Source organism: Artemia sp. Qi Xiang Cuo, chromosome 14 (genome assembly GCF_049724085.1).
Source record: "Artemia sp. Qi Xiang Cuo chromosome 14, ASM4972408v1, whole genome shotgun sequence".
Classification (NCBI taxonomy): Eukaryota; Metazoa; Arthropoda; class Branchiopoda; order Anostraca; family Artemiidae; genus Artemia; species Artemia sp. Qi Xiang Cuo.
In genome coordinates, this window is record NC_142807.1 from 13,360,721 (window position 1) to 13,373,917 (window position 13,197).

The window sequence follows — 13,197 nt, forward strand, 5'->3', positions numbered from 1 at the left end:
TTTGAATAGTGCAAAAATACCTGGAGGTCTCTGAGAAATGAATTTTTCAAGAAGCTTAATGCTCAACAAAAAAAAAGAGGTGGGGATGATGGCGAAGATTTGGGATTTTCAAAGTGGACTCTCTTTAAGTCAATGCAATTTCTCTTGAAGCATCATAATACCTAATGGTAAGACTCACCGTTTTGATTTATTGTTAATACACAGAAAGTATTTATAGGTATCTAAAAAGAGAACTTTTTGTTACCTTTAAAAACGTTCATTTATATCTATGTAATGGAGTGGTTTCATTAAATTTATCACTGAGCACAATAAATAATTAACAATTAGATCAGATATTTTAAAGCTGGTCGAGAAGGCCTAACTAAAATAACATAAAACAAAAAAGGTATAAAATATGGATACTTCATTAGTCCAGTCCAAACATGAAACCTAACCATAAATCCACCAAGAAATAAATGGACCGTATTTGCTTGCGTTTTGTTAAGTCCATCATTTCAATATACATATTGAGGATATTTTCAATGAATTTCATAACCCCAGATACTGTTCCCCTGCATAGCCACCTCACCCATACTAACTTAATCACTAATCAGTGCTCTTACTGAGAGGTTTCAAAATAGTTTATTGCCTTTTTTCATGGTTCCTGATATATGTCCTGAACTAAAAAGGAGTCCTTTGTCTAGTTTAATTTGTTTGTATGTTTCTATAGCAATTTTACTGCTGTGTGAGTCAATTTGTCCCTGTAATTTTTTATTTTTCTCCCTGGACTAATTTAAATACAACCTCCCCCTCTTTCTTTGTTTGTGTTTTTTTTTTTTTGCATTTTTGTACACTTCTTTCTTAATTAGTTTTAAATTTTTTTATGTTGTTCTTCATGCTCTACTCGACCCAAGTAGTAAATTTAAATCCATTAGATCCTCTAATAGTCTTTTGGAAATATATATAATTATACTTTCATAAATAACCTTTAAGTTCACAATATTTCAGTAGCTTTTTATGAACAAGACTTGATATGCGTTAAACAGTCACCAAGCTCAGTGGCAGATTGGGGGGGGGGTGCCCCCAGCGTAGTCTAAAGTAGTGTTATTTACTTAATTAAGTCAAGTTTAAATTAATTTAAGTTGCTCATAATGCAAATTTTTTGAAACAACCATTTTTACCCCCCCCCTAAATATTTTTTATTGTATCAACCTATTTTGCCCCACCCCCCTCCACACAAAAAAATCATGGATTCGCCCCTGACCCAGCGTGAAAAGAAAGTTTAGAATGAAATGGCGTCAAAATAGATTGTTACAACGTTTCAAAATATTTGACAGGAACAAATTTTTAGTAGAAAATATTTAATAAATGGTGGCCAAAGCTCTACATTTAATATTATGGAGATTGGATTCAAATAATACAGATTGCAAGGATCTGAAGGAATAGTAATCCTCGACAAAACTACCAAACCGTTGTATCTCCATTCTGTTCTGTTTTCTATAGGTGACCAAAAAAGTACAAGTTAATAATCTATCTTTCAAAGGTAACTATAAATAGCGTTAAAAACTAAAAATATATGTGCTTTTTAGTGTAGATGGAAATATTTTCAACTTACTTTGTCTTGCACGACATCAGGGAATCTGGCACATACTGAAGAGACAGTTATTATTCAGGTTTCTGGAGATGATGGAATTGCAGAAATACCCACCACCACTTCAAGTGATGAAGCTCAACATCAAACTTCTACTCAGATATTCCTCACTCCTCCAAATATCAAACTCATCATGTGGAATCTTTCCCCATCCCCCAATCCTCACATTATCAAACTACTCATCTTAAATCTTTCCCCAGCCCCCACGCCGCCCAATCTCAAACACAAACTCCACCTGTGTTAACGTCCCCCAGCCCCCCCTCCGCCACCTATCAAATTCAAACTCTTCCTGTGAAATCGGTCCCCATCCCCCAAATGCTTATTCCTACTCTCACCTCACAACCGCAAATCCCAAGCGTTCCAAATCATTCACCAACCCCAATTTGTTCTCATATTCCCACCAAATTTGTTCACCTTGAATCTACTCCAACGTCTTCACCTCCATCCACCTCCAACCCCCCAATACCCCTTTAACCTCGCAACCTCCCAATAACCCACGAACCTCCACTCCAACCTCTTCATCTACTTCCACCTCCAACTCTCATAATAAAAGAAAAAGACTCCCCACTGCACCAGAAGAATTACAATAGACAGCAGATGTACAACATACCATGTCTGTTGTCAAGCAGTTTCTTGAAACTAGGATCAATAAAAAGGATAAGTGGGAAGGGACAAGAAATTATAGATTTTGTTGCACACTTGCAAAAAACTTGGATGGCCTTCCCTTGAATAGCCAAATCCGTATTCAGAAAGCTATTCTGGAGGTTTTTGAAAAAGAGCTTGATAAGCTTGAGTTATTGTGCTTTTTTTATTTTTTTACGATTAACTACTAAAATAAACTCGTATTCTGCTTATCAAAATTAAGTCATAAGCGCTATATGTTTTAAGTTACTTCTACAAGATTTTTTGTTGATTGATTCGAATATGGCTTCCTCAATTGGATGTGGTTGGATTTGATCAAGTCTAGGTCCTAATAAATCATGTATGGTAGGTAATCTTATTGTTGGTTTTGGCGCTTAAGATACATAGATAAGATACATAAACTTTTTATTTATTTTTACATTGTATTATAATCGTTAAAAATTTTCTTATAAATTAAATTGAATTTATTCATAAAGAAATTACATCTATCAATTAAAATTAATCGAAGTAAACAAAAAAAAAATAAAAAACAAAGGACAAGAAGAAAAAAAACCGAATTAAATAATATAAATGTAAGTAAGTAAAAACGTGAGATACAATTCTATTATATTAAATCAAATACATACTGTCTCTGATATATGCACAGCTATCATAACTTTTAAAGAAAAACTAAACAATGGTTGATAGATTGTCTATCATCCATCCTAAGAGCGAACTAAGGTGTAAGGGATTGAATAAAGGCAATTCAAATTGTCTATCAACTCTGTGATCCATTTGAAGGTAATTGGAGACCCCAAAAAATTAGACCCCAAATGAACAAATAATCATTAAAGCAAACCAAAAAATATGCAAGACAAAAATTAAATAACATTAATAGGAGAAACAATCCTGCCTAGTCCAGTATATGTGTCATGTTACCAAAATACTAATTAAAATAGTACCAAAAACGACGGAATACAAGAATACAGTAGACACTTAAGACAAGGAGATTACTCGCACAGATAGAATAGATATATTTTAAAAAATATTTGTATAATTTTTTATTTCTTGCCGAATTTGAGAAATAAATATTGTAATATTGATATCTTTCTGTGCATGTTTCAGTGCTGGAAAAAAAGGGGATTAAAAAAGAAACACATTGAGGTTTGTACTTTATGGAGTTTAGGAGGTGTCTTCGGTTAAGCAAGTAAATAAAAACAAAAAATGAAAAAAATTGTCTTGCTTAAGAAACATTACAAATTCAGTGGCAAATAGCTTCAATTTCAAAATGAAGCCAAAACAGGCTTTGAATCTGATTGGGGAGTTGGGGTTGAACAAAACATTATATTTAAATAGCTTCTTATATATATTTGAGAAATAATAACAACAAAATTAGTTTTTAAGATAAATGAAACATTGCCACAAGTAACCCATTAAATAAAATAAAAAAAATAATAAATAAATGGGTTTTTCTCCAAAATAGTTTGAGTTCTAGAAAGACAATTTTCATCTAATATTTTTTTTCAATTCCTCAAGATTATCTAGCACTATTCTCTTTGAAGAATGCTAATCATTAAAAACTAAATTGCACTAAGATGCTATTCAAGTATTTACCCCAATCCGAAAACAATACCATGTTAATAACTTCGATTTAACATACATGTTTTATGTAAATAGCCTCAATTGCAAACTGTAAAGATAAAAAAAATTTTGACTGACTGAATCTAATATATCCCATTATGCACAGACTGATCCTGCCATGGAACAAATCCAGGACCAGTAAAATATTCCTTGTAGATATTTCTTACTAGGATAGCATTTTTAGATGAGAAATCGCTGGATAAATTTCTGGCTGCCGCTAGGCAAGAGTCGTTGCACTAAGACTCTGAAATAATTTGCCCATATATTTTCTAGTCAACAAGGTTGATGAAGTCATTTCTTGAAAAATTAGATCCTAAAAAAAAGTTATGCAAGATACAAGTGGTTTTCACTATAAGGTCTATTGTTTACAGCTTGCAATTGACACTACTTTTGAGAATTCTAAATATCATGAACATTATCCCAAAAGCATTGTCCACCACCCTTCTAGCCTATAACAGACAGTAATTAAATATCTTTTGTTGTTGGGTGAGGCTGCCATACTTTGGATACGGCTGTATTAAGTTTTTTTTGAAGAGGAAAAACTTCATCCCCAACAAAAACAAATGGGAAAACATCCTCTGAGTTTGGCAACAAAGATGGGTAGGGTGGCATTGTGCAAAGCAGTACCAAAGCTTGACCTAGAAAAGACAGTACTGTCATTTTCCTTTCCTTTAGCGCCTACGTCAATATAAATAAACTTGTAGCGAGCATCTACAGCAGCCATCTAAACTATGCTGTAAAATTGATGGAAATTGAAAAAATCAGAACCAGAATTAGAAGGACACTGAATTTGACATTGTTTTCCATCAATTGCCCCAATGCAATGTGGAAAGTCCCGAAGTTCAGAAAAATCTCTGGCTATTGCATAAGAATCTTCCTTGGAAGGTGGCTTCATATAAATAGGTTATGGGTTTTTTCAAGTTGTTTCGCATGTTTTTTTTATGATACCTGAAATTGCGGATTGTCCCATTCTGTAACACAATGATAATGTTGCCATAGAATTCCCACTTGCAAGATACCTGAAAATAAAATATTTATATAATATGTATATATAAAAGGGAACTTCCACAAAGATGGGATATTTGTCACATTTTCTAAATAAAAATTTATTTGTATAAATTCAGTTGCAAAAGAGAATACAAAAAAAAAACTGGGGCCACAAGATTGAAATAAACAAACATTCAAGTTTGAATTTGTTCTCCATCTAAGAAAACAAGTGAAAGGAGATACACTCAATAGTCCAAATCCATTTATATCACTCTTATATGCTTTCTAAAATTGGGCATAAAATCGAAACCTGACACTGACTTAATTTTTGCAAAGTACAAAGGGTAGAGAACTATCAATTTATCTTAATGACTTAGCCTTTGAGAAAAATTCTATTGACTGGTTCACGTAAAATATTTTAACAATCAATGAAACCCAAATAAGGTATTTTACATTCAATTACAAAGAATTTCATAAAGGCGATTTGTTCATTATTTAAATGTGGTAATTTTAAACATGTAGATTAATACTTTTTGTGTATTAATAAATATGTCAAAACTGAGTTAATATTCATAAAAAGATAAATAATATGCCTTAGGGTCAATTTGTTGAGGCAAAAAAAAAAAAATCTGAGTTTTTCAGACAAAATATCTCATGTAATCAAACCATTATACTGAAATTTTTTTCAATCTCAAGGTAATTCCTCTATAAAAAAAAAACAAAAAAACAATATAACAATATTAACATCCTTTTCAGATTCTTAGCCTTTATGCCAAATATATCTATGAAGCCTGCATGTTTTTCCAAACAAAATTGGATTAATTGTTTCGCAGTGCAAAACATGAATAAAATGATTAACACTAATGGGAACAACCAAATAGGGGAAACATGCTTCCAACTCAGGCATATATGCATAAACCATAAATTCAGTCTGGAGGAACAAGACTGAGTTTAAGCAATTTTCGTCATACTGTTTACTAAAACTCTTTTATATATTTATCTTTGTGATCATATTAAACCTCTATTCTTTGATTTAGAAATAACATCATAAGGTAAAAGTAAAAAAAAGTCATCGAACTCCCCCTACCACAAATCAGGTGGATGAAGGAATCACATTCAATCTTGATACGCTTTACCTCACAACATTCAACAGGTAGTTCAAAACAAAGTCCACCTCTAACAATCCTCCCTCCCCCATAATACAAATACCATAAAAAGCATATATGCATTTGGAATCCACAGTGAATTATTGAGGCTGTTCTTTGGTGTGTATAGACAATGAAGAAACAAGTGAGTAGGAATATGAGCAAAGAATAGGAGGTTTAAACTTCAGTTAAGGTTTTTTTTCCAGAGATTAATTTATCAGCAAATTATATTGGTACTGAGTCAGAATGACAGCAGTATATGGTATCAGATCCCAAGAATCTATTCTGTTTGGATCCTGATCTATGCTAAAAGAAAAAGAACACAATACTTTTCACCTAAGTGCCACAGCTAAATGGGCCTTAACTGGAATTACAGGTCTCATTATTGTGTTCTCTTTCAACAAAATCAGCTTGGACCAGAGTTGCAATAGCATTCACATGATCTTAATCCATCCGATAGGTTTTAAAAAAACAGCTCAGGGTCCATCTCCTCCATTTCTTTTGTGAGGGCACCATAGAACCCATGGATATCTCTCAACTGAAAAACAATCAATAAAAACCAAAATTGTAAATATGACTAATCAAGCATCTAATAAGACTACATCCAGCATCAGAGAAGCCTTATTTTATTTATAAAATAGTCAGAAAATTGAACAAAACTTTATAACTTTCTTTAGCATGTATTTTAAATGTTTCAACTCATATCCTTGTTATGGACAATTTCAATGCCCTCCCCCTGTTTTTATATTGCCATATTTATTTGAACTCTTGGAGAACCCCAAAGGTTGTATATTAAGCACATGAAATTTACAGGAGTGAATATACAATATAAATTAAAGCAAGCAATTTCTTATAAGCCCTAGAAATAAAAGAGAAGTAGAGATAGTAGCTTCATACTATCTTCCTAGGATATCATTGAGGCTCTGGATCTATTCCTTAAAATCTTATTTGCCTAAATCAACCACATTCTAAGATAGCCAAAAGCCCTTTATCTAGAATTTTACCATTGAAACTTTCAGAAAAGATTTACATCACAAACATGGCTTAAGAAAAGTGTTTAGAGCCTAATCCCTTTGCTAATTCAGTAAAATTCTGCTTAGGTACTTTTGGCAATCATGGAAAGGGGTTACGTTAGGAAAATGAAACTTTCAAGGATGGGTTTAAAGGCTAAGGTATGTCATTGGAAGGTGTTTTGAAGTACTTATGAAGTACTCCTTCTCTCTCAAGAGGGTTCTGAAATTTGTCTACATGACGTTGCCACTCGGCCTGTTTTTTTGGTGCCACTTTGGGTGGCCAAATAGTGTCAATTTCGTGTAAAAAGGGTCTATATTTATTGAAATTTTGACCAAATAATATTTTAAATTAATTTTCAGTTATCAGTTTCTTTTTCTCTGGCTTTAGTTCTAAAAATGAAATTATTATTATTTGAGTTTAATTTTAAGCAACATAAACATTTTTTTTTCAAAATTTAGGAAATGTTATTGCATATATTTAAAACCTTATAAATTGGGATTGAGAAAAGTTGTGAAGCTGAAAACAATTTTGTTGTACTTCCTTGAAGCAGAATATCTATTTTGCAAGGTTTCACTTTTTGAACATAATTTTTTAAGGCTCATGACCCTCTAGAGGGAGAAGGAGTGGCGGTAGGTACAACAAAATACCTCCCAAGGATATACTTTAGCCTGTAGACCCATCCTTGAAAGTTTCATTTTCTGAACCTAACCCCTTTGTAAGATGGTAAAAAGTATAACTTTGTTGCTGAATATTAATTTACAATTTTTTTAAAAAATTGCGAAATTATAAGAAATATTAAATTTAGAAAAAAGTTGTAGGCTTAATGCTGCTTACTTGCCTATTTGAATTAGGGCTAACTCCTTAAAATTATTTTCAAAACCTAGTTACAAAACATTTAACTAAAAAAAGAATAAAGGAAAGAGATTAATCTGACTTTCCCAGGGATAAGAAGGTTAGGTTAGGCTGTGTCAATTGTCTAGAGCTGTCTTCTTTATCTAGTCTAGGCTATACAATTTTCTAAAAAGGACTATGTGGAAAGAGCTTGTAAATACTTTCCCAGGACATGTTTTAGGCTTTCAATTCATTACTGTAGGTTCTTTTTTGTTACTCTAGCCTAGCCACTGGGCTACTTTCTGAAATAGGCAGGCTAGGCCTAGCAAAAAGCTCATCATCTAGAATTTTACCTAGCAGTGCAAATAGACAGTCAATATCTACCAAATCATAATATTGAGTTAGGACTAAAGTGAATACACCATTTGATGCCTTTTTTTTATGCTGATTACAAATATAATAAGCATCTCTATCGGAAATGAATTTCAGCCCCCCACCCCGCCCCCTATATATGCCAATTCAGGGTTAGGTTAGGTATAGCCTATATAGGGAGGGGGCTGAAATTCATTTCCGATAGAAATGCTTATTATATTCATAATCAGCATAAAAAAAGGCATCAAATGATGTATTCACTTTATTCCTAACTCAATAATATGATTTGGTATATATTGACCAAATACTAGTTCACAACTAGTAAAGCATGCTATCAGTACAGAATTTGCATTAATGATATTAGGAAAAACTGGAACTTCCTAGACCAAAAAAAAAGTTGAGTAGACCTAGTCATCTGTATAAAATATTCAGCACTCGCAGCATGTACTGGACGAACCCACCATCTTCTTCTTTTTCTGGCTCTTCTGCTGCAGATACTAGTAGAAACAGTTGCACCTAATAGAGCAGCTACTACAGCTAAATCTTCAAGGTCAGAATTCAAAGACATTTTGTAATATTTCAAATTTCTTGATATAAGACTTTAAAAATCTGTCAAAACGACGTCTGAACGGAATTCCTTTCAACCCATGAGGATTTCCTTTCAACCTTATAGGAAAATCCTACGCGTCTGATCGAACCTTTAGTAATAAAATGCTTATTTTAAAATCCTTATTATATGAGATTTTGTCCCCTCAAGATTTTCACCAGATTTTACAAATCTCACATAGGTCTTTCAGACAGTTTAATCTTGAAGGAATCAATCAATATTTTCACCCGGTGTAACTTAAAAGAACCTATTTGCATATCTAATGAAAATCGAAATTGTAGACCAGCTAAAACTATTGCAAGGCAAAAGATCCTTGCCCAATCATCTTGGTAAATTCATTTTCATTGATTCCTGCCTGGTTTTTATTCAGTGTCTGTTCTGTCTTTGTAAAGTAAACTTCGAAAGGTTAGATTTTCGTTTTTTTTTTCTTTGTCTTCTTTTTTTTGTTTAGCACTGAGGACGACTTGGCGGAGGTCCTTGTCGAAATATTTGCTTATATCATCTTCATGGTTCGCCACTGGCTGACAAAATCCTCGTTTTTTTCACCCTTTTTGATTTTATTTTTCATTTTGTTAGTTTCTCTCCTCTCTGAGTTTCATTTGCTAAATAATTTTAGCTCTTAAAGTGGACAATAGAAGTTTTGATTTCATCTCGAATGAGCCCCCTTCACAGTTTTTTTTTCCCTTTCCAGAGGAAGTGACTAGAAACCAATATTAAGTGAGAAGTACTTCGCTCTTTACTAAGTCAATGCCATTTTGGTGACTCTGATTTCTCTACGTTTATAATATCAAATTGAGAGCTATTCTAGATATCACGAGACCCCCCCCCCCCCGGCACTCCTTGCCTTTACGCTGAAGTTCGAGTTTTGAATAGCAATGCTCGAAAAACGAAGAACGTGCCTCAAAAAGGTGAGCCCTAAAGAATTTTCAAGCCAAGCCTGAAAAGCAGAAAATGGTATTGGTACTCCTTTGATATACCCACTCTTTTATATGCTGCTACTTTGGTTAATGCTAATGAAATAAAATAAAATGGGATGACTATATAATAGTTTAGCAACAAATCTGGGCTAAATATTTGCACATTAGGGGGGGGGGGCAAAGCACAGCATATATTAAGTACAGAAACTAACCTAGGTACCCCCCCCCCCCCCAAAAAAAAAAACACACTTTATATATCTTATACGCAGTTAAAACCACGCTATACATTGTAATTCTATACAGCGGTGTGTTAAATCATCCTGTCAAAACGGGTTTTTCATCGCGTCTTTAGTTTGAGATATATAAAAGAGTGGGTATCAGGGTTGCCGCCAAGGTTACGTTCGTACCATTTTTGGTACGTTTTTAAATTTATGTTACTGTAATGTTACGATTTTGAATAATGGATAAAATTTACATTTTCCGAGTCATCTCGTGAAAAAATCTGATGTTTCAGTTTAATTACAGTGACATGAGCATTTTTCTTGCGTAAAAACAAAGTATCATTCAAAATTCCTCTAGAAAAAAGGCAAAATTGCACCAGCATCAACTGGATTTTTTTTTTCTATTGCATGGTTGTTTACGCTGTAAAAGCGAAAAAAGTTCCAATTCATTAATATCTAGAAAGGTGGAAGAGTGGTTTTCCAATATTTTAATTAAGTTATGAAAAGGTACCTTTTAAAATTTGGAGGGAGGCTTTTTAATGAGATTACATAAAAACATGTTTTTCAAATTAATGCAGCCCCCCCCCCTTTTCGTGCCACTCTTGATAGTGAAATAAAGGCCCCCTGCCTTGAAAAGAGACTTTCCTATCAAAAGTTACGTTTTTAAGAGCTTGGAAGTTACGAAATATTTTGGTCTTGTGGCAACCCTGGTGGGTATATCGAAGGAGTACCACAGTCTTTCCCGTTGTCATCTCAAAAGTTTTCATGGGAAGGGTTGTTATTCGAAAAATAGTGTTCGTGAGGAAGTGCTCTCCTTATTGTTCGAAAAGACCTCTCACGAAAATTCGAAATATTTTGTCAGAAATTTCGGCAAAAAATTTCACATTTTGGGGCTTTGGACACTTCCTCTTGAAAGTGTCTCCTGACCTTCTATCTCAGTATTTTTGCTCGATAACATTTCGACCATAAAATAACAGGAAATCGGTGGCACAAAATGTTGGAAATTGGCTGTTCTCTTTGACCCTATCTGTAGCTGGTATGCTATATGCATAGTATTAGGTATGTTCTGTATTGTCTATCTCGAATTTTTGCTCGATAGTATTTCTGCCCTATTCTGGCCGAAACTTGATTTAGTGGCACAAAATGGCAAACATCAGTTTTCCGCAGCAGGATCTGTATCGTCATAGTTAGCGCAATAGCGCTGCCCAAGTAAAGAGCGATGTGTACTTAATGTTTTTTTATTTATCATTATTATTATAGGCCAGGACACTTCGTATAGAAGGAATTATCGTAGAAACTTCAAAATGGGCTCATTTGATTGGAAATTGCAAGTTCTAGTGCCTTTTTTAATAATCGAAAGTGTTTGCAGGGCAACTAGCCCCCACCCCACGCCCATCATTTCCCAAATACATCCAATCAAAATTTTGAGATAGCCATTTTATCTAGCGCAGTTGGAAGGTCCATTAATTATGTCTTTGAAGATTACAACCTCTCCCCCTCCCCACAGCCCTCAGGGCAAGGGTCGTAAGTTATGCCTCGGGGATATCTAAGGTTTTTATGGGAAGGGTGGTTGTATAAACGTCAATGGGGGGCTGATTGGGTTGGAAATCAGAAGTTCTAGTGCCCTTTTTAATAGTATAAAGCTATTGGAGGGCCACCCCCCTCTTTCCCGCCACGTCCATCATTTTCCCAAACACATCGAATCAAAATTATGAGACAGCCAATTTTTTAAGCGTATTTCAAAGATCCAGTAATTAAGTCTTTGGGGATGGCAACCCTCCATGGCCCTCAAGACAACGGCTATAAGCTATACTAAGCGTCCATTGTTAAAATTTAAGGCTTTTCTAGAAAGGGTGGTCATATAGACTTCGGAGAAGGCTCATTCAGTGTAAAATCCGAAATTCTAGCTCCCTTTTGAAAAGTCAAGAGTGATCATACGGCAACCAGCCCCCCTCCCCACGCCCCTTTTCTCCAAATTCTTTCAATCAAAATTTTGAGATAGACATAAATGAGCATACTATTTGGATGTGGCTCATTCAATTGGAAATCAGATGTCCTAGGGTCCTTTTTAAAAGTCCTAAGTGATAGGAGGAAAACTATCCACCCTTCGTCTTCTTTTCCCCAAATCTATCCGATAAAAATTTTGAGATAGGTATTTTGTTCAAAATAGTCTATACCAAGGCCTTTGGGGTTGAAACAACCCCCTAGAACCAGGGTACAAGGGTTGTAAGTTATTCCCCGAAGGCATATAAGGTTTTTATGGAAGGCGTTGTCTATAAGATTTAGAGGAGTCTTATTCATTTCGATTGGAACTCATAGTACCCTTTTAAGTGTCAAAAGTGATAGAGGGCAACTAGCCTCCCCCTCCCCTGATGCCCTCCTCACCCAAATGTATCTGATTGAAATTGCGAGTTAGCCATTTTGTTAAAAATAGTCCAAAGAACATATGAGAAAGACTCTGGACTTGACTCAACCTACCGCAGCCTTGGCTTAAGAGTTGTAAGGTATTCCCTGGGGGTATACAAGGTTTTTGTGGAATTGGTGGTCGTATGAAATTTATATAGGGCTCATTTAAATGGATTTTGGAAGTTATAGTGCCTTTTGTAAGAGTCAAAAGTGAATTGGGGGCAACTAGCCCCCCATCCCCTCCCTCACGCCCATCATTTTAAGAAACATACATCCAATCAAAATTTCCAGACATCTATTCTGTTCAGCTTCGTTAAAAGATCCAGTAATTATGCCTTTTGGGATGTCAACCCCCTCACAGCCCCTAGTGCAAGGGCTATACGTTAGGTAATTTGTTCACTATTTACGTATTGTATATGTTATTGAGAAATGTATGCATGTTCGACCTTTTCTTTCCAAAAACACAAAGGTCACTCAGGTGAGCCTTTCAGAGAAATATCATTGAAACTTTTAAAGGAGCTAATTTGATTCAATATTAAAAGTTTTAGTGCCGTTTTTAAGAGTAAAAAGAGAGTGGAGGGCAAGCAGTCCTCCTCCCAATCCCATTCATTTTCTCAATACATTCAGTCACAATTTTTGAGACATCCATTTTGTTCAGCATAGTAGAACAGTTCATCACATCTGTCTCTAGGGATATAGGGTATGTCCAACCCCCACAAATTTTGCAGTTGGCCCTATATGCTTTAAAACTAAATGTTGCTTTAAAAATAAGTCAAAAGGCACTGTGTGTATGGTGCAAATAAGA

The 13,197-nt window shown here is 34.5% G+C and overlaps 2 long non-coding RNA genes across 7 annotated transcripts in view; one reads left to right on the forward strand and one right to left on the reverse strand.

Moving 5' to 3' along the window:
- LOC148944159 (uncharacterized) overlaps positions 1-13,197 on the forward strand; it is a 132,834-nt gene that overhangs the window by 94,566 nt on the left and 25,071 nt on the right. The window lies entirely within an intron of this gene.
- On the reverse strand, positions 6,488-8,941 carry LOC148944161 (uncharacterized). The gene is made up of 2 exons (XR_016142875.1): positions 8,681-8,941; positions 6,488-6,562 (listed from the first exon to the last, which is right to left on the reverse strand). It is a non-coding gene; the product is annotated as an uncharacterized LOC148944161 (long non-coding RNA).